The sequence below is a fragment of the Cryptotermes secundus genome, unplaced genomic scaffold (assembly GCF_002891405.2).
Source record: "Cryptotermes secundus unplaced genomic scaffold, Csec_1.0 scaffold92, whole genome shotgun sequence".
Lineage (NCBI taxonomy): Eukaryota > Metazoa > Arthropoda > Insecta > Blattodea > Kalotermitidae > Cryptotermes > Cryptotermes secundus.
In genome coordinates, this window is record NW_019728498.1 from 167,368 (window position 1) to 190,213 (window position 22,846).

General features: G+C 39.9%; 1 protein-coding gene across 1 annotated transcript in view; it reads left to right on the plus strand.

Annotated features, from left to right (window-relative positions):
* Nucleotides 1-22,846, plus strand: part of LOC111865146 (limbic system-associated membrane protein) — a 239,771-nt gene that overhangs the window by 2,634 nt on the left and 214,291 nt on the right. The window lies entirely within an intron of this gene.

Here is a 22,846-nt window from a genome sequence, read left to right on the forward strand (position 1 = left end):
ATATTAGTGTGACGTACCAACCACTGTGACAACCCATTGTGGTTCAGTTGAGAACGACTTGACGACTTGGATCGATTGTCATACATAACCACATCGAGATAACAAACTGAAACAACTGGCTCACTGGTAACAACGGTGAAATGTCTTAATGTATGCATATTCAGTTCAGTGATACTGTATTCTTGTAAACAACTTTTGAAAGGATTTGGGGTTCTCACAGCACTGGTTACAAAGAGGTCGATCTTCTGAAGAATAACGCCGTATAGGCCGTTGAACGTCAACAGATGTTTCGGAGGAAAATATCGCCTCCATCTTCAGGGTAGAACAATCCAAACCTACTTGCTACCTGCTTCATTGTGGTTTCTTGCTTGATTTGCGCACTTAGGCATATGTTCTTAAGTCAAAAATTTAGTTCTTATATTTATCGTCCAAACTTAGGTCCAGGATAGGGCTAGTGCATACAGTTTTGTACAACTGATCAGTTATTCGGAAGTTAACTTCTAGTTCAGTAACAAGTACTCTGTTATCATTGTACGTTATCAATCAGAGTTTATAGCAATTACGAGCAGAATCAGAAGTTGAAGCTCGTAATATTGTTTACATGGACCGATTGAGATGCGTGGCAGAGAATCAGGGAGAAATATCAAAAAACTGTCTCGTAATACTTCCGTTCCGTAAATCTGACACCAATATTCAAATCAGTCTGCCTTCGGCGGCTTTACGCGGCCTCTCTGTATCTGCTTTATATTACATTCATGTAGATCTTTTCCGGGGTACCTACCGATCAGTCAGGAAACCAGTTATGTTGAGGAATCATGTCTTCTGGAATATAACGACATGCAGTCCGTTGAAAGTCAGCGGAAGGAAGGCGAAATGGTAAGAAGGAGAACGCTGCTTGCTTTCTGTTTCATTGCTGTTTCTTGCTTGGCTTACACCTGCTTCATGTTGGTTANCCAGACTATTATGGTGATCACTTTCAACTTTCTCAGTTTTCAAAAGAGTTAACGGAAACCATCACTTGAAGTGGAGAGTATAACCAACTCCATAAATGTTGCATAGGTAAAGTAAAGCAAAGCTACCCCTGTAACAGGCCGTGAAGGCCCATAGGGTTGTGAGACGTTGAGGGTACCACACTATCTAGATAATCGGCTCAAAGTTGGCGGTAAGGTTGTCAGCCTTACGCGCCGGCCGCGCTTTACCCCCCAGGAAATTTATTTAATTAATTTCTGGTACTCATTTCTGTTAGAGGCTGAGTAAACCCCAGGGCCATAGTGCGGCTGGGAGGATTAAGTCAGTTGAAAAATATCCAATAACATTATCGGGACTTGAACCCGCGACCTTCCGGCTTGTAGCATAGCCCCACAACCAGCACAGGTGCCTCAGACAATTGAATATGAGCAATATTAGTGTGACGTACCAACCACTGCGACAACCCATTGTGGTTCAGTTGAGAACGACTTGACGACTTGGATCGATTGCCATACATAACCACATCGAGATAACAAACTGAAACAATTGGCTCACTGGTAACAACGGTGAAATGTCTTAATGTATGCATATTCAGTTCAGTGATACTGTATTCTTGTAAACAACTTTTGAAAGGATTTGGGGTTCTCACAGCACTGGTTACAAAGAGGTCGATCTTCTGAAGAATAACGCCGTATAGGCCGTTGAACGTCAACAGATGTTTCGGAGGAAAATATCGCCTCCATCTTCAGGGTAGAACAATCCAAACCTACTTGCTACCTGCTTCATTGTGGTTTCTTGCTTGATTTGCGCACTTAGGCATATGTTCTTAAGTCAAAAATTTAGTTCTTATATTTATCGTCCAAACTTAGGTCCAGGATAGGGCTAGTGCATATAGTTNGCTGGTTACGAAGAGGTCGATCTTCTGGAAAATAACGCCGTGTAGGCCGTTGAACGTCAACAGACGTTTCGGAGGAAAATATCGCCTCCATCTTCAGGGTAGAACAATCCAAACCTACTTGCTACCTGCTTCATTGTGGTTTCTTGCTTGATTTGCGCACTTAGGCATATGTTCTTAAGTCAAAAATTTAGTTCTTATATTTATCGTCCAAACTTAGGTCCAGGATAGGGCTAGTGCATACAGTTTTGTACAACTGATCAGTTATTCGGAAGTTAACTTCTAGTTCAGTAACAAGTACTCTGTTATCATTGTACGTTATCAATCAGAGTTTATAGCAATTACGAGCAGAATCAGAAGTTGAAGCTCGTAATATTGTTTACATGGACCGATTGAGATGCGTGGCAGAGAATCAGGGAGAAACACCAAAAGACTGTCTGGTAATACTTCCGTTCCGTAAATCTGACACCAATATTCAAATTAGTCTGCCTTCGGCGGCCTCTCTGTATCTGCTTTATATTACATTCATGCAGATCTTTACCGGGGTACCCACCGATCAGTCACGAAACCAGTTATGTTGAGGAATCATTTCTTCTGGAATATAACGACATGCAGTCCGTTGAAAGTCAGCGGAAGGAAGGCGGAATGGTAGCAAGGAGAACGCTGCTTGCTTTCTGTTTCATCGCTGTTTCTTGCTTGGCTTACACCTGCTTCATGTTGGTTATTTTCTTGGATCAATGTTCGACCTTGAAGAAGAAAGCGAAGTGCTCCTCCGAAATGTAGGTTGACTTTCAATGGAATGAACGGCGTTATAGCGTGGAAGATAGGACTGTTCAAAATCATCATCTTGAGAACGTGAAGTACTTCAGAGCTATGTTATAAGGTAGGCATAATTGTTTCAGCACATTCCCATAAGAAAGTGTAATGTCTGTATTCAGTATGTTCATTAGGCGACTGGTTCTTTCCAAAGCTTCTTGTTTTCGTTTTATGATTATTCCCATGTTATTTTTTATCAGTTTAGGCGTCCTTCCGTTGCGTTTAGAGTAACAGACTCAGTGCCAAATACAAATGCTGGAACATGCATGTGATATGCAGCACAGTTCAAATGAAGTTAGCACCGATTACAGTGCACTGCTTGCACTTGACCAATATCCGAGTTCACAATATTACCAGATGCGATGAGTCACGGCGCTAGATGGCTCTTCTAAAAGACGCATTCCGTCCATTTGTCCCACCTTGATTTATGCCTGCTCTCTCCAATATAACACGCTCTCGTCTTCAGGCTTCCAAGTTAAGGACTTTTGGTATATTCCCATTTAGAAAAGATGACGAAACAATGAATGTTTTATAGACATTTCATGGTATTCTTCTGACGAGGGATTTGTCCGTCACATTGCCTCTCTACATGCGTAGGAAAATGCAACAAAGCAAATGGATATATACAGATATGTTTCGATATGGAGTCGAATAGCGTTTGTATTAGGTGAATGATTAGACCGCGCCATAGCTCAGGCGTTTAGTCGCCGGCTTCCCACCGCGGCGGCCTTGGTTCGATCCCAGGGCAGGTCATTAGGGATTTGTGGTGGATAATGTGGCGTTAGGGCAGGTTTTCTGAGAGTACTTCGGTTTCTCCTGCCAATTATCATTCCACCGACTGCTCCACACTCTAAACTATCATTTGGGGCTGGTACAATAGGCGAAACAGCAACTGACGTAGCAAGTGGACTCAATCTCACCCCACTCACAGAAAACTAAAAGAAAATTACGGTACTAAGTGAGGGATTTGCATTGCGAAGTGCCTCGCCTTATAGTAACCTCTGCTGCTGTCAGTTCTTCTCTTTCAGGTAAGAAAATTCTCTTTAGAATTATATTCCAAATTTCCGTTCACGTTTCACTCATACACACAGTTCAAGCAACATTTTGTACATAATTACTAAAAAGGTGAAGGTGAAAGTACCTCTGGGCTTAATTAACTAAGCATCAGGCCATGAAAACGCAAGGGGTGGAGGTACAGTACAGCTGCCGGTATCCACTGCATGGGAGAATGGGCGGGCACCAGAGCTCGTCTGGACGTTATGGAGAAAAGAAAAATCTCATGTCCCTGCAGGGAATCAAACCCCGATTGTTCTGTCATATACCCCATAACCTAGTAATTATACTGACTGAGCTATCACCTATATATGGGCTGCGCCGTAGCTCAAGCGGTTAGCAGCTGGCTTCCCACCGCGGCGGCCCGGGTTCGATTACGGATCTGGTCTAGTGGGATTTGTGGTGGACAAAGTGGCGCTGGGGTAGGTTTTCTCCGAGTACTTCGATTTCCCCTGCCAATTTTCATTCCACCAATTGCTCCACAATCATCCTCACCTATCATCAGGGACTGGTACAAAATGCCACAAGTGGCTGCAGTACAAGGGACTTAGTCTCACCCCACTAGCAATAAAAAAAAGTCAAAATCGCGTATATATATTAACATTTCGTAGTTAATAAGTACGGTGACTTGAAATATTCATTAAATGCGGCGTACTTGAGGATGAGATTGAGAGGAAATGCAGGAAAACCTCAGTCAGAATATCCGATATCTGGCCCGAAATTCAAATGGGGCACGTCCTGAACACGACTCTATATCGTTACGGTTACGCTAGCCCATTCGGTCTCATCAGACATTAAACGGATCGAATCAAGATGAATTAAAGAGAACGTCTGGAGGAACAATAAATGCATCCTAAATTTTATTCACGAAACTTCAAGAGATAAGACATCTGGACGACCTAAGAGGAAATGACAGAATAATATTAAAACGTATTTCAATAAAATTGAGTGAGAGAAGTGTGCAATCAGCTGGTTCAGGATTGTGTCTATTGGCCGGTACTTGTGAGCATATTAATGAAACTTCCATCAGAAGAAGGAATCTATTTAGAGTAATTAATCGGTTATAGCCTTATTTATGGTTCTGTCATTCTTTAGTTGCTGGAGTTTCGCGAGTCTGCTCTGCCCGTAAGACAGTGCAAGAAGCCGTATATACAGCCTGCCTAATATTATACAGGTTCGCATTAAGAGGAAACAGACTGTTTCAAAATCATTTAACAAATTCGTACCTTAGAAAAAAGAAGAATTTGACTCGTGCCTTCTGCTTACACAGTCACGGACTGCATCTTATAAAATGCTGGAAATACATGTTCACAGTCCGTATCCAAGTCCGGTTAACTGCATACGAGTACACAGATATAGCAATTAAGGCTTTGTCATTCTCGACAGAGACAAGTTGAAGGCCGACCTATACGAATCATTATCGTTTTAATTTGCGTCCTTTTCCACGCGCCATTTATTACGTTAGATGTGGCAGCGGGTTGAATGAGATTGATTTGGCACGACTCTTCGCAACACTGGTTGAAATATAGGATGAATTGGTGGGAATTATAGAGGGTCATTTATCTAATAATTCAAACTTGTTTTGAGAAATGGACCGTATAATACAGCATTTCCTATTGGCATGCGGACTGACTGTCCATGGAATTCTCATTCTGTCTTTGTTGGATTTACATTTTCAATTAATCCAAATGGAAGTTATGTATATATACATGTCTCTCAAGCCCACCCCTCGACTCCATGCAAAGCAAAGTCCTTGAATTCGCTAAGTTTCGTTTCCATGCTCTCTATATGCATTATTAGGGAGAACAAATATACTTTATTTCACATACTTTATTAAAACTAGTTTTGCTCTATGTATTAAGAATTCTATATAACTGTTTCTGCCTTACATTGTCACTTTCCTGTTCATATATTATCCCTGCATTTTTTAAATTCGCTTACTGGGGGGGGTGGAGAGTCCAACCGGGTCCACTCGGCACGGCGGCCACTGATTGGAATATTGTACACTGCCCCGGGTGATTATGATGATGGCGAATTTGGTGGAATGAAGATTGGAAGGGGAAACCGATGTACTCTGAGAAAACCCACCCCAGCGCCACTCTGTCCACCACAAATCCCACTTGATCAGACCCGGGATCGAACCCGGGTCGCCGCGTTGGGAAGCGAGCGACTAACCGCTTGAGCTATGGCGCGGCCCTTATCCTTGCACTGATGACATTAAATGGAAGCCGAAGTGCATTTCAGTTTCGTCCCTGCTAAGTTGGTTTCGATTTTACCCCACGAAGCGAATTGTTCTAACAATTGTTGCTCTTTCTGTCATCTCTTATGGAAGAGTTCTGAGACTGGCATTTCAAATTCGACCACTATCGCTCCCTGTCAAGTCCTTGCCAATTCATCGTTCAATCATCATCCTTTCGGTTATTGCCATGTAACTCAAGTCATCTGTAAAGTGTCGTTAAATAAAAAAACGCACTGAATCAAGTAACGCATAATGACAAATTAATGACGCTGCAGATGTTACCCCTCTCTCTTTCGAAATATTGACATTTTTATCCCTTCGAAAATGGTTGGAATCTACATAGAAAGTTTGATTTGTTTCATCCTGTTCCATCACACTAACAATATTACATAAGGAAGTCGTCTTCTGGGTTTAGGCGCCGTGTATTCTTCGTTTTGGCCGACAGCTACTGCTCTCTGCACTCCAAGCCATTCACCTGCTCTGAAGATGGAGGCGATACGTTCCTCCGAAACGTCGGCCAAAAGGAAGAATACACGGCGCCTAAACCCAGAAGATGACTTTCTTCATAGTCATCGCCGTGAAAACCTCAAAATTTACACAATATTACATAAGGTTAACTAATTCCGTCAAGTGTGACTGATTGAGTTTCCTTTCCTCCTTTTTAATGATATCTTTCTGAAAATGGTCTATAAGACCGGAACATGTTAAGAATGAAATATTAAGAAGGAGGGAAAAAACTCACACTGGACGGAATTAATTAAACTTTTATACTAAAGAGAAACTTTATAAATATGAAATAGTTTATTATGCAGAAAAATTTAAAATTATTAATTTGTTTCATAAAATTAACTATAAATTTAGTGCCTTGTTCATTCTCTGGATATTGCGTGAGCTTAAGGCAACAGAGTGTATGCCTGCAGAGTCATATACCACTATGATTTCAAGGATCTTTACGCTGATCATCTGAGTGCAAGGACTGTTCTATTTATACCATCTATAGGGAATAAAACCTGAACAACTTTTACTCCGGATAAGAAAATTTTTTTTTTAATTCGCTTAGAGGGGGGGTGGAGTCCAACTGGGTCCACTCGACACGGCGGCCACTGATTGGCCTACTGTAGCCTGCCCCGGGTGATTATGATGGAGAATTTGGTGGAATGAAGATTGGCAATGGAAGCCGAAGTACTCGGAGAAAACTCGCCCCAGCGCCATTTTGCCCACCACAAATCCCATTTGACCAGAGCCGGGATCGAACCCGGGCCGCCGCGGTCGAAAGCCAGCGACTAACCGCTTGAGCTACGGCGCGGCTTATAAAACTTCTGTTCATTTCAACTACCGATCTACTAGTAAGTACAGTTCAGTCCGCAGCTTTGCCTGTTTGATCTCTAAATGCAGCATAAATTTTTCATACAATTCCAAGGACAGGCTTCAGCCTTGGAGCTTGCTTACTCTCATATCATGAAAATGGTACTAGTACAAACTTACTGAAATGATGTAAGGTCAATACAACCCCGCAGGCACAATGGCAACTGCCAACATCAGCAGAGCAGTTTTTCGTGGGACGCAGTTCTGTATTTTGCAGGACTCAGATTCGCTTCAACATTCTCCTTCCTAAGTGACGTCAGAAAACAGGCGCTCCATAAACTTATACTTCATCGTGATATTTGAGGCACTGACTGTTTAATGCAGCAAAAAGGGAATATGTACGCGTCTGATCTTGATTAGTTTCGTCAAAAATTGTTTAAGAATTCCAGAAGAGGTTATGACAGAATGCAAACCTAGAGGGAGGAAGAAAAGGTTAGGAAGACCACTTATGAAAATATTTGAAAGCGTTGGCCTAATATATGACAGAATAATGACATGAATACTTATAAGTTGCTCTTATTTATTTGGTGACAGTGTAAAACAAGTTGCAGAACAGAAGATGTCTGAAATTTTGTGTTTTCAAGCTTAACTCATAAAATCAGTGTTAACATGAAAATCGAAGAGAAACGCAGAGTTTCATAGAGGTAGGCCAAGGTCCAAATCGGGGCTGTAGCGCAAAAGGAAAACATATAGAATGCACATATCTGGAAACTAAAAGGAAAAACACAATTCACGACGACTATCAACAATTCCTACATTATCTTCAGAGAGATATTGGGATTATTTTCAAATGGTCGTATTTAAATTGTGAAGGGAAATTATGAGTTACTTAGATAGAAGCTGCCAGAAGAAGTTGGGAGCCAGTTCAGATCAGAGTCTGTCTGGAGTTCGCAGTTTACAGTCGCAAGGAACAAAGAACAGGAAAGAGTACGAACATGGACAATGTTAAAGAAAGGAAAAGACGCCAGCTCCACGAAGTCTGATGTGCTGAGTGACCGTCCATAATGTTTTTTATAAACCAACCAGATCTCTGAATGTAGCTGTATTGTGGGAAAATGTGTGGAGGGATATCGTCTTGTGTTCGAATCTATGACAGAATATTAACATAAAAAGGTTAAAGTGCTAAATCTAAAAAATGCCGTTTTAGCAATCCGTTAAATTCCTTATGCCCAAAACTCGCGTTATACTGTAAAACTGCGTTTAATTGAAAAGCATGTCCTAGACAGGTGTATGAAATATCTCTATAAAAATTTTGTGTGCAGAAGTTTTATCTTCAAATTGTAATTCCCTTTACTTTCATGTGTGACATGTTTATCACTCCTGTAAATATAACTAATGACGAATATAAAATGCATAGGATAACAAGAAAAATAACATTAAATATTATCGTAACTGAAATGCGAACTCCTTGGCTTGCTGAAATACGAAATAGACATATACGTGTATTTATCGGGAGTGGATATAAGAAAGTTTGCGTCTAATGAAAGATTCGCGTCGGATTTTAACTGCAATATTTGGAATACGTGCTGTGTAGCTGAACATAACTTCGAAACTTTAAACTTCCGAACCTGATTTGTGAAACTTCAGAATGTGAAGCAGATTATTCGACCATAAATAACTTGACTCGACAAAGAATGGACTATTCCGTTAAGTTATAAATGTCATTGTCACTCTTCAGAGTTTAGAGAATATGCAACAGAGGCGCTGTATGCTTTTTCCCGCCTTTGCAGCCACGCTCCAGTTAGCGCTTCTCTTTATAACCAACGGCAACTTTTAATGTGACTACCTTTCACTGAAATTGCTTTGAAACGTAGCATACTTCGTTCGCAAACCCATTGCCTTTTATGAAATATTTAGACATATGCGAAGAAATTTAAATGTATATTCTGTAACATTTATTCATTTTTCTGGTAGGTGTACATGGTAACATAATTTCTGCCACTTTGTATTTTAGTGTTGCATTGAGAATAGCGCTTCAAATTATGACAGAAGAAATCTGTTTATTATTTTTATATACAAGTAGTAAGAAAGAGTCTGGATTATTTGTATCTTTATTATTATACACATTCATTATTATTTCTTCCAAGTACTTACTTGTAATTTGTATTTGACTTTTAATAAGTTTGTCTTAATGTAATTCATTCATCTGCACTGTGCTGTGTCTGTAATTGGCCTTGCGGCTGTTGACTCGGCACATTAATAATAAAGAATTGAATTGAATTGAATTGAATTACATATGTAGATGAAAGTAACTCCTAATACTGAAAGACCCTTAAGAATGCGGTCGTCCCCGTAACCACTCACTTCGCATGTAGTTATTCGCATAGTAGTGCAGAATATGTATTGTACAAATGTTGGAAACCGCATTAAATTAGGCGTGTAAATATATGGAAAAATGTGAAAATGAACTGCATAAAACATGTGTAACTAATTGCAATATATTTAATACAGTATATTAATTTCACAGTAAAAACCGAACGCCTCATTACTTCAATAAACATGTATGAGGAAAAATCCTACTGAACGAAAAAAAAAATATATATATATAATGTTGTTATGAGTTCTGCATGGCATTCCCACTGTACTCTTATAACGACTTAATACTTCCCTGGGATATTACTTCATGACAAAGAAATACATGCAACATCTTACTTTTAATGTAGTGAAAAACCAGCGAAAATCAAAGAGTTGTAGATAAACTTATAATCTGATTTTCCTGGGTCAGTCCTTCATGGAACCAAGTGACTTTTATGATGCCCCCATAAATAAAGTCCTACATCTCATTCGAAGTGTAGGATTAATAAAGGGTTAATCCAAAGGGGAAGCACAATAGATCATTCAAGGTCGCGGTGCGAGGCCCGCATCTTATCGTCCACCCCTTACACACAAACACACATATAATTTGATTTCATTTCTATTAACTTCAATAATCTGACTGCTTAAGCCGGAAGTGAGTATTTCAGCGAAGAAGCGCTAACTGCAATCACCTCCCAGAAAACTGATTTATCCTCTAGTAAAATTATGAAAGAAAGTTATAATTATCTCCCTCGACGCTCTGCAAATCGTTTTATGATATCTACCTTATTTTGGACATTCACAACAAAATACATGTTTTCTGCAGCTACCTGAGAAAAATGTAATGGACCACCTGTGCATGTCACAGTACGGCATGGAACTTCTCTGTTCCACTCCACAGGCTTTCAGACACAAAACGCGATACTTGACACGCTAAAATTTACTCACCACATTTCGTTTCAATATTTAGAAGTGTTCCCTCAGACTCTCAATTTAATACAGTGACGAGAGAAAATAAATGTTTGATTTTCGTAAAAGAAAGCCTCTTTCATAATCTCCGAAAGGGTACTGTGAACCAAGTCCGAATTGCTATGCGGTATAAAATTAAATTAAATTCAAGTTCAAGAACATTTCCAACTCTTTGTCAGGTGCAATTTCACATGATAGTTCTAAATAAACTGTAGTGAAAGTATGGAAGGCTTCGCCTCAGAACTGACATGTGGCTCTAAACGGGTGGAGTATAGCCCAGTCTTGCGTGGGAATATTTTCAATGGACATTATTCATTGCCTGTGTCAGAAATCTGCACAGGTTTCTGGTGTAAGGAAGGGCACTAGCAGGACTGGCGCTAGCTTGCAGGTCGTCCAATATAAAGAAAAAGTCAGCCGATCCTTCCCTTAGTTATAAATATACAAACTTTCTCAGATCATACGCTGACTCAATGGCACGAAATTTCCAAGTATTGGGACGAAAACCATATTCTGTGTCGTAATGCTTAAGACAGTTTTATTTGCACTGTTGCACACTGTGTTTAGAATACTGCAGAACTGGTGGTCATGATTTGACTAAAAGATGAGTATAAATTAATTTCCATTTAACAAAACATAGAAAACAAAAGGGGTTCATGCCTCCTCGGAAGGACGCTTGATTCGCCGGTGCTGTCTCACCGGACCTGATGGCATCTAAAATGGTTGTACATTATTTATTTCGACATATATTTCACAGTAAGGATTTTAATATTTCATTTTTACGTTTCGTTACGGAACATGTTTATCTACTGTGCCTCTCAGAATAGATACCCTTACAATTTCTTTTACCAAGGGACAGAGTCAAATCTAACAACCGAAAAGTTTTTGAGACAGACAATGAACACTGTCCAAATGAAGTACCTGGGAACGAACAGGCATTATTAAAAATGTTAAGGTTCTTCATGTGTATGGAGCATAATTTATCGTAAGTAATCGTGGATTCCTAAGATCAAATGTTCTCTTAATAACGAATATATGTATGAGTATACATGGACCCTTGAGGCACTGTCTGAGAGAATATGAAATAATTTCCAGACCTTGAATTTAATCCACAATTGACAAACATTAATTAGTCATATGTATTTTAAGAATACTCGTATTATTAATTATAACTAAATATTGTAACCAAAAAAAAAGTTTCACTTCCTGGCGAAATGAGCTGTATTTTAGAGAACTGTACTAGAGATTAGATCGCCTCTGTGGTCTAGTGGTCAGAGTTTCTGGCTACAGATCCAGAGGTCCCGGTTTCGATTACCGGAGCTACCAGATTTTCTGAGAAGTAGTGGGTCTGGAACGGGGTCCACTCAGCATCATGAGGATAACTGAGGAGCTATTTCGAGGAAATAGCGGCTCCGGTCTAGAAAACCGAGATTAACGGCCGTGGGGAGCCGTTGCGCTGACCACGCGACACCCAAGACGCAAAAGTTGGCACTAACTTCGCCGACAAGCGGCGGTCGCTCGATCGGTATAGTTCTCTTGCGGACTACAGGCCACGGAGTTTGTTTTTTGTACTGCAGATTCCCAGATAAGATACTGTTGCTTCTCTGTCACCCATATTTTTCTTAGAAATGCCCTGTGTTATATATTTCATAATAAGGTAATTTATGAGGCAAAATTTCGCTAGTTGAGGCTCAGCGGGATTCTTGTGTTTGGAGAGCGCACGCATAATACCACGTTGTTAGTGTACTGGAGGCTTCTAACCTTAAAGAAATGCGTTACTATTTCTGAATAGTGATACGGGTGCGACAACACTGTGCTCAAGACAACAGATGCTGGGACACACCGGTGGGCGTAGTCTCAGAGTTTAGTCCTAGTAGTGGTAGTTTAAGTGAGAATAGAAAAGTCTCGGTTTAGTTCACTGTTAGAGTGTTGAGTAGAAAGGAAAAAATTCTGAATGTAGTTGCTAATATCACTTTAGAGAGGAAGGTTTTCAGTCTTGGTTAAGTGACTGATATTTATATGCTAATCTGAGTTCTGTATTTTAATATTTCACGCCGGTGTGTGAATAACACTGATGTGTTTCCCTGTATCTGTGGGCAATAAAATCTCCAGCCTCAGAAGAAAATAATGCCTTTGATGAAAAAGGCATATGAACTACCATTTGGACGCAAAATCAGTGACAACGACAAACACTGGGCTCTTCGTATCTGTGCTGTGAATCCCAGTCTGTCTTAACGGAAACGACATGCAATACCAGTTGCTGTACCCGTTATTTCCAGAAAGTCGTACGACCAAACCTGGGTTCGGTACCCCTGCCCTGCTTATGTTCCTAGACACATACCTAAGAAGAAAGGCTACATCGAACACCTAAACCTGCCATCAGTTTCAAGTTCTATGGCACACGATAAGAAGTCACCTGTAGCCGCAGACTAGAAATATGGACCTTTAGGACAACATATACATGGATTTGGGTGAGAGATAAACGGGTGCAGATGCTATGGATCTTGCCACACAACATACATCACCAAATTCAGAAACGCCCATTTAATAAATGTAAGTGAATTGAATGATCTTGTACGAGACTTAAACCTGTCCATAATCAACAGAGCGTCTTGGTTCCAGATTACAGTTATTTTAATCAGAAAGGCTAAAGAGAACATGGAAAATACGAGCATAGATTGGAGGATAATATTAAAATGAACGTCACAGAAACGGACTCTGAGATAGTGAAATGAATGGAACTGGATTTGGGTATAATTTAGTGAGAGACTCATCTGAACGCGATAATGATGTTTCGCATTTCATATGGGGATTTCTCGCGACCGATCATCTACTTGTTATGTTCTGGTTTCTTCTTATTTTCAAGAAAGTTTGATAGTTTTATTGCTTTAAATTAACATGTGTGTGAAGTCAAGATTCGCGTTATCCATAGATGAGAAATAAGAAAATGCTTATTTCGTGTTGTACCAAGCTCTTCCTTGTGCTGACGGGAGAACACATGAACATACATAATAAAACATCTGATGGACGGCGACAAGCACTGCAAGAATGTGTAATGTGACGTATGGTTTCGACAAGCGGACATTTCTCCTGGATTTAAGCATGCGAATTTATAGCTATTAACATAATTTAGAAGGATGTACAAGGCCAGTGGGACTATTGATCGGCTCATTTCGAAATCTGAGCTCGCGTTTAAAGACCAGAATATACTCTCTGCCATTAGAGAGTGTGAGTGCGACAAAGATGAAGAGAGTACTGCTCCATTACGTAACTACGCAATTGTGGTGTACTTCTGTGAGAAGGGAATATGGCAGCCTCTACACTATCAACGTACTGCTGAAACTATTACGCGGCCAAACGACGAAACGAGTGGGCTCTTTACGTGGTTCCTGTTGCGTCCTTTGCTTATAATTTTAATGATTTACATTTCTATATAAATTGTTATTCACTTCAGTTTTTTACGTGGTAAGGTGTATTATTAATGAAGTAAGACATGAAAACAGAAAGACACGAAGAACAAAACTTATAAAATCGCCTGTTTCTGCTTCTCTCGAGAGTGATGGCCTGAAAATAGCAAGAGGTATCTGAGAAAGTATATGCACACAACATAACTGACAATAAAATTAACATACTTACGAAAAGACGGGGAAATTGCGTTTACTGAATGTATGACAAGTGGTAAAAAGTAGTATTGGATTATAAATTTATATGACTACTGATAAAAAAAAGAAAGGTAAGCAAACGGACAAGCTTGAACAAATTTTCGAACCAATTCAGATATTAATTTCCCTGGCATATAAAAACAGCAAGAATTGTAACACTGAAATATATATAGCACAATATGACGAAAGTACACACTCGCTATACTGCTTGAAAAATTTCAAAGAAAAGTAGGCATCATTTGAAGAGCCAAAGTTGACCGAAGAGAAATTGATTGTAAACTTGTTAACCGGACCGAGTCTCCTCGAATGCAGTTCAATGGCGGCTTTGACGAAAACGGTATTAAATTCAATTTGACAAATGATTTGGATACTTAGACTAGGTGTGGGATTTCTTAATTTTTCCAATCACCTGAAGAAGGAAGCAGAACAATGAGAAGTACTCTCTTCTGTAGCGTAACACCGTGTAGTCAAGCATAAGTCCACCGTCATTTGGGATGAATGTACAACATTCATTTTAGGGCGAGGCCAAGCAGCAGGGCCCAAGCTTGGCTTACTCTTTGGCTGTGAAGATGCAGATGTTACATTCCTCCTAAACATCAGTCAACTTCCACCAGACCACATGGCATTAAACTCAGAAGAATGTACACTTGATGGCGGCTTCTCTGAGAACCTCTCAATCCAAGAAAAAGAACTAATTCCCGAAACATTGTGGTTAGAAAAATTTGGGAAGCTGGACACTGTCCATGATGTCATTTATGAAGATTGTTACACGCCACTGTCAGACACCTCCAAACGTAAACCTGTTTTGTAAAAGATCGAACATGTAATTGTTGCTAAAAGTCTGAAGTGTTATTGTCTAGGGAGAGAATAATAAGAAGAAGACCTGAAAATGCAACCTTGGAGTGACATTAAAATGTTTCTTAAGTAATTAATTTATTTATTCTTTCTATATTATCGGCACCTTATGACCCGTAAGAAGACCTTATGACCTTATGACCCAGAAGAAGACTTGAAAATGCAACCTTGGAGTGACATTAAAATATTTCTTACGTAATTTATTTATTTATTATTTCTATATTATCGGCACCTTATGACCCGCAAGAAGACCTTATGACCTTATGACCCAGAAGAAGACTTGAAAATGCAACCTTGGAGTGACATTAAAATATTTCTTACGTAATTTATTTATTTATTATTTCTATATTATCGGCACCTTATGACCCGTAAAGAAGCAATGTAACATCACACTACGAGTATGTGCTCCTGTTATAAAGCTAAAAGGTAAAGTTGTCCTTGTGCTTAGACAATTATGCATCACGCCATGAAGACGTATGGGGGAGTGGAGGTAGAGTTCCGCCATTTTTATCTCGGCGCTAGATAGAGGTGAGTGGTCAGTTTCAGGGGCTGGCCGCTTTACTCCGGGGAAAGAGCCACAGTACCCACTGGATACGAGGATAAGAGGACCTCAGAGTCTATGAGCTATGCCGGTCCCCCCTATATGCTACATTTTTTTTTTCCTTGGCACTACAGCCCCAGTTTGGGCCTAGGCCTACCTCCATGAAACTCTCCGTTTCACTTCGGTTTACTAGATCTTACACATACGGTAGGACTCTTGGGCGAGTGATCAGCTCGTCGCAAGGCCTCTACCTGTACATAAACACAGAAAAACGCACACAAACATCCATGCCCTGAGTGGGATTTGAACCCACGATTCCGGTTTCCAACCGAGCGAAGACAGTGCATGCCTTAGACCGCTCGGCTACCGTGACCATATGCTACATACCAAGAGTAAATATATTATAACCGTAGTTCTAAGGTGCCCCTTCATTCCTTTCTGCGGTTCAATCCCTCTGTTCAGGATAACCGCTGGTGACGTAATACACAAAACAGATCACAGAGATCGGTAGAGAACTTTCTCTCTGATACATGCAGGCAAATTTTCAGCTTTTCCACAACATGACAGCTTGCATGACATCTATAATATTTAAATAATCGAATCTGTCAATCATTAAATGGTCATTCTAAGCCAAAATACTATAATGTTTGGGATTCTACTGAACGGGTAACATTTTGGAACGCAGAAAGCCATTACAGAACTAGCCACAAAGCGTGTTGAATTTGTACTGCAAAAATTGTCATTTCCAATGGACAAAAGTCGAATATGTCAAATTTGGTGATTAAAACTTTCTGGAAAATTAATCACAGTTAAAGAAGAAACTCTGTGAAATTTATTCAAAAAGTCCTCATTCCACTTTCCTATTTGTCCTTCTTTCATTCTGCGTTACATCATGAGATATGAAAAGCTCAGAGCTGTTAACTGTTTGAAATGCGTTCTTGCCTATGCACCCTTCAGATATGTCCTACAGATAAGAAATTAATATGTTAAAATAAAATAATTGAAAGCTGACAAACATTTTAATGTTACTCACAGAGTGCATTTGCAAGACTTCCTGCTATTAATCGCTACATAAATAATACAATTTCAGACAATTAACAGTAATGTGATTGATAATATTATATTATTTCTTTTCGGATAATAAGGTGCCAATAATAAAGAATGGATAATTAAATGACTGAAAAACAAGTCAAATTCAGATGTATGGAAATTTTGTCGAGAATTATAATCAATATTTTGTAACAACGTAACGACTATATTAAATGATCACTATTTACTTAATTACTTACTTATGGAGCTGAGTCCTTCTTGAGGAGAAGCCAAATCTGCAGCTACTCAAGAATTTCCCAGCATTTTATTGAACACAAAAGTTCATTACGGTGTTCACAAGAGCCCTCCACTGGTCCCTATCCTGAGCTAATCAACCCAAACCATACCATTCCATCTCTCTAAGATCCATTTTAATATTGTAAACCCACCTACGCCTTGGTCTTCCAGTAGTCCCCTTCCTTCTGGCTTTCACTAATATCCTATATGCATTCCTCTTCTTCCCCATTCCTGCTAAATTCCCCGCCAATCTTATCCTCCTTGACTCGATCATTCTAATTATACTTGGAGAAGAGCACAAGTTACGAAGCTCCTCATAATGCCGTTTTCTCCAACCTCCTGTCACTTCATCCCTCTTCGGTCCAAATATTCTCAACATCCTGTTCTCAAACACCCTCAGTCTACGTTCCTCCTGTCTTAAATGATCATACTTAAGAAAACACTACGCATATAAAATAAGCAAACTGATTTCCTTATATCTCTTAAGACAGTTTTTCAAGTTGAGAGATTACAAGATATCGAATGGCTCGAAGCGGCGGTGACATGGCTGAAGACACTAGCTCGGCCTTCACTGCGTGGGCTGAGGACGGTAACTCAGAACCCCAAACGTATACTAAGTAATCTGGCCGGAATTCTAAAGGAGTTATTCCGGTTTCTGTTTCGGTTAACTGTTACTGGTCTTCGTCAGCACAGTCATTCTTGATTCCTGGTCCCGCGGGGGTCTTGACTATATATTTCCGTCTCACCAATTTGCCTTAGTCGTGACACTGCTCTCAATAGAATATTCCGAATACAAAACCAAGGTTTTACTCTGACACCAAACGGGTAGGAAAGAATGAATTCCATATTGGCGTCTCTGAGTATATATTATCTTTGCTACACAGGAGGACATGAAGCAAGGGGCTTGAAGGAAGCAAGAGATGAATGAAAAAGAGACAGAATCTTAATGGTATAAATATGAAGTACAGAATATTAATGGTATATATATATATAAACTAACACGTTTGTTTAGAAATAAAATGATTAAATACAATTGTACACGTAAACCATGCAATCGTATCCCTTATGCTAATTTAACAATCTTGGTACAATGTTCTCAATCACGCAGAATGAAATATGTGCCATAACATTTTCCGTTTATTTTTGAAAAAAATGGAAGTATATATCTCACAATTAAGTTATATCAATCGCAAGGAACCTCAATGAAGTAAAGCGAATGATTTTAGAGGCGTAAGAGAAATATTTCTTTATGGGGGGGGGGTTCAAAATTTTTCCGGGATACTTGGTGTTTTCAAGTACCTAAAACGTTCCCGAAGGAGAACTCTACAGTAATGGCTAATTTTATCGAAATTGGTGCAACGGTGTGAAATGCATAAAGAACAAAAAGGAACACATAAATTTGTCCTTATATAGGGAGAGATAGGCGCAATAGGCTCTTTCCACTGCTCTAACAACAGAAACAGAATGAAGAAATTTGAAGACTTCAGACCATCATTTCATACTTCGTACTTGGATCAGTTCTGCCGGAATCAATAAATACATGGCGATTTGTGCATTCTAAGTGGGAATTTCAACACCCTCGGTACCAGAAGGTTCAGCTCTAGGTATCTCATTCAACTCAACATCGGTAAGCCTACGCAAATTAAGTTACTGACGGAATTCATTTCTTTCAACTATCTTGAAGCAAAATGAATTCACCAGGAATAAAATCGACACATATATATATAGTATATTATCATGCGTATTCGCAGGTTTCTTAACGACGTTGTATCAACTACAAATGTAATGTGGCGAAGATGACTTATACCACCCAGATGGTTTGTGAGTTGTAGAATTAAATTAATGTGTCATTCTCCTTCGGCTTCTTTTCGGCTTCAAATCCAAAAATTATTCCAACTATTTATCGTGTCCGCCCTTAGAATTGACTTTTATTATATAAAGCAGAAATGCAGTTAACATTGGTTGTTGTTGTTGTTGTTTCTTTTTTAAGAATTTCATATTAGGCAAAAATGTGTCAGAATGGCCACGCCATAGCTCAAATGGTTAGTCGCTGGCTTCCCACCGAGGCGGCCCGGGTTCGATCCCGGGTCTGGTCAAGAGGGATTTGTGTTGGACAAAGTTACGCTGGGGCAGGTTATCTCCAAGTACTTCGGTTTCTCCTGCCAATATTTTTTTTTCCTTGGCACTACAGCCCCCCAGTGGGCCTAGGCCTACCTCCATGAACTTCTCCGTTCGCTTCGGTTTTTCTAGATCTTACACATTCGATAGGACTCCTTGGGCAGGTGATCAGCTCGTCGCAAGGCCTCTACCTGTACACAAACACAGAAAAACGCACACAAACATCCATGCCCTGAGTGGGATTCGAACCACGATCCCGGTTTNAAATCAATGGTGACAACTCTGTAAAATTTAAGAATGTTTCATAATTTTGAAGCCTGGGCGTTAATCTGACCACTCACCTCCATCTAGTGCCGAAGTCAAGGAAATATGAATGTATACATCCACTCCCACATAAGCCTTCATGGCGTAGTGCTTAATTACTTAAGCACAGGGATAACTTTACCCTTTACTCCATGTATGTATAACACTACTACGTATATCTTGTAAAAGTAAAACAATTTCTTTCAAGAGTATTATCTTCTGGGATGTGACACCGTATAGTCCGGTATAAGTTCGAGAAGGTTTCGTAGGGAACTACTGCCCCTACATTTTGGGCTAAAATATTCTAAGCAATTAAGATGCAAACAGCAGACTGAATGAAGTCAGCATAACTACGACCCTGAAGATGGAGACAGTATGTCCTTCCGAAAAGTCTGTGAACTTCTATCGGGCCATACGTCATCATATCTCAAAAGCTAACATTCTGCACAGTCACCGCTGTATGAACGTCAAATCCCCCCCCCAAAAAAATCCTATTGTCATTTGCGCTATAAAATGACCATAAACGCTCCTATCGTACTATCATGTCCTTATGTGCACAGAATGATACAGGTTTCTTCCGTGCAATATTACGTCTTCTATTTACTCTTACTGAAATTGGAGTCAACAGAATTGGCAATCCACGAAGAATATTGTGACATGACGCATGAAGGCCGGAATAGTGGAGCCCTAGGAGACGTCCATTGCTAGAAAACGGCCCAGTAAAGAGGTTTCCGCGGCAACGGATACGCAAACAACAATCAAGGAATTGTTGGGAACGATGTTTTCTATTCGGTCCGTGCAAAGTGATTATAAAGGAGAATTCAGTTCAGAATATGCAGCAATCCCGTGTGGAGGCTACCCTGCGAGTCGTAGGAGGCGACGAAAAGGGAAGTCTCGAATCTGAGACAGTAAAATATGGTCGCGAGTCCCACGGAACTCGGGATCGAGAATGACTGAGCTGACGAGGGCCAGCAGTAATTGTAAACGACAGATCCGTCCTCTCGTCAGAAAGAACGCCTCACATCAACAAACCCGCAACTGTCTGACAGTAATAAAAATCTGATCGTAAGCCCTAGATGGGTGCTTTATTCCAAGACAGACTGGCCCACTGACCGTCAGTCGTAACATAAGACTCAGACTTAGAACATGCAGTCGAGTTCCGGAGTTCCAAGTGATCACTTATTCGAGAGCTGAGGCTGAGAAGATGACGTTATGAGTTCAGCTGGTAGTCGGGCTGTGAAGAGAAGGCTTTGCGTGTACTGTAGAGACTGTTATAGTTCCAGTGTTAAGGTCCGTTGCCAGGAAACGGATAGTGGAGACTGTAATAGATTGAGGACACTAGTGAGTGTAACAGGGAACCGTAAATTGTGGAAATAGCGATAGTGTTATAGTTGTTTGTAGTACGACCCGTAAGTGGTCAATAAATCCAGCAATCTAAACGCATCTATTCTCACACACCCTATAAGACGTGACAATATATCACGACAGAAACGAAATGTAAGGTCCTTGTGCTAAATTTAGTTACGAAATTATTACACGATATTTATAAATTTAATTCTCTTTAAGAAAATGTGACTAACTATTATTTACACAAATTAACATTTATGCAAATTCAGAACTTGTCCAAAACCGCAAGAAAATATTGCCTATATGGGAGTAAACTGCTACCACAAGGCATGTGAACTTCCAGTAGCATGTTCACTGTTCGAGGCCCCAGCATTTGTGAAAATTAGCATAGTTCAGTATCTGTTCCCTACGCTGTAACGGAACGTGGCAACACATTTGCTCAAGTCGTTGTCAAAAATAAATATCACACAGGGGTGTCACATATGAACAACATTCTCATACAGCGTCTTATTGAAATGTCGATCATCATAGCCCCATATCTACAGACAGGGGAAGATATGCATTTAAACTCCAGTCAAGAGGTTCTCTTTAAAATCATTTCACAAAACATTCCAAATTTTAATTAAAAATAGAAATTTTTTTCTGCTGCTCTCATATGTGCATATAATAAGAAACTAAATTTAATAGTGAGGAATATGCTCTCCTGGGTTGAAATGCCGTGTGGTTGGAAGAGAGCCTGACGTTTGAGGAGAATATTTGGACTGAAGAGAGATGAAGTGACGAGGTTGGAGAAAACTGCATAATGAGGAGCTTCATAACTCGTACTCTTTTCCAAGTATAATTAATTATTAAGTAAAAGAGGATGAGATGGGCAGGGTATGTAGCACGAATGTGGGTGAAGAGGAATTCATATAGGATATTGGTGGGAAAGCCAAGAGGAAAGAGACCACTGGGAAGACCAAGGCGTAGGTGGGTGGACAATATTAGAATGGATCTTAGAGAGACAGGATGGGATGGTATTGATTGGATTGATCTCGCTCAGGATAAGGACCAGTGGAGGGCTCTTCTGAACACGGTATTTAACCTTTGGCTTCCATAAAATGTTGGGAAGTTCTTGAGTAGTTGCACAATATGCGGCTTCTCAAGAAGGGCTCAGCTCCATGAGTGAGTGTCTATAGTAAATAACACAAATACTCCTACTCCTGTTTAAACCAAAAAGAAATGTGCAGTTGCAGATATGCCTTGGATGGTCATGCCTCTCGCACATGTCGGATGCAATAATAAATTACTGTTGATGAGAGGGGTTAAAACGAATGCTAGGGAAAATTGTGTGCGATGTCATTATGCCCACAAACGTTCTTGTTACAAAGCCCTGGAAGTGATCTCTGCTGTCACAGAAGGCAATCTAACGTACAAGTGAATGGCTGTATCTCCTTAAGTTGTCAAATAAACTCACCCACCGTGTAGTCGAGGGTATACGTAAGTTTGTGCCAAGTTCTGTTCTAAGACCATTCATTTGCTGGTTGTCACACTGAAATGACTCCGAACATTTCTCAAATTGAGTGATCATTTTGGAGAGCTGTATTGTTTTAATTTTGTTACAGAAAGTAAACTAATTAATAAATTCACAATTTCATTCAGTGACACTTAGAAAATGCTTGTCAGTCTCACGAAGCATGGCTGAGAAGTGGGGGGGGGGAAGTGGATGCGAACTGGGGTGGCATTTTGCACTGCCAAAGTACAGAACGCGCTCTCGAGACGAAAAGAGATTTGTAACTGTGGAATTAAAGCTAAATTAACATAAAATATTCAGACTCTACACACACGTAACTCTCATCGAAACGTAAGTTGCATTACACAAACAGAAGTCTATCCTATACTGTACACTACTGACACTTCACTCCTGTAATTTTCATTCTCGCTGAATGCAAGGAGAATCACATTAGCATCGACTTTCTAAGTTAAAATGTCACGGCAGCAAGTGTGTTTCTGTCGGCTGGCGGCTTAACGGAAGAGACTATGGTTTCGGTTACCAGTTCGAAACTGAAGAGTTTACTGAACATTATTTAATTTTATATTATTCTCCTCCGTAAACA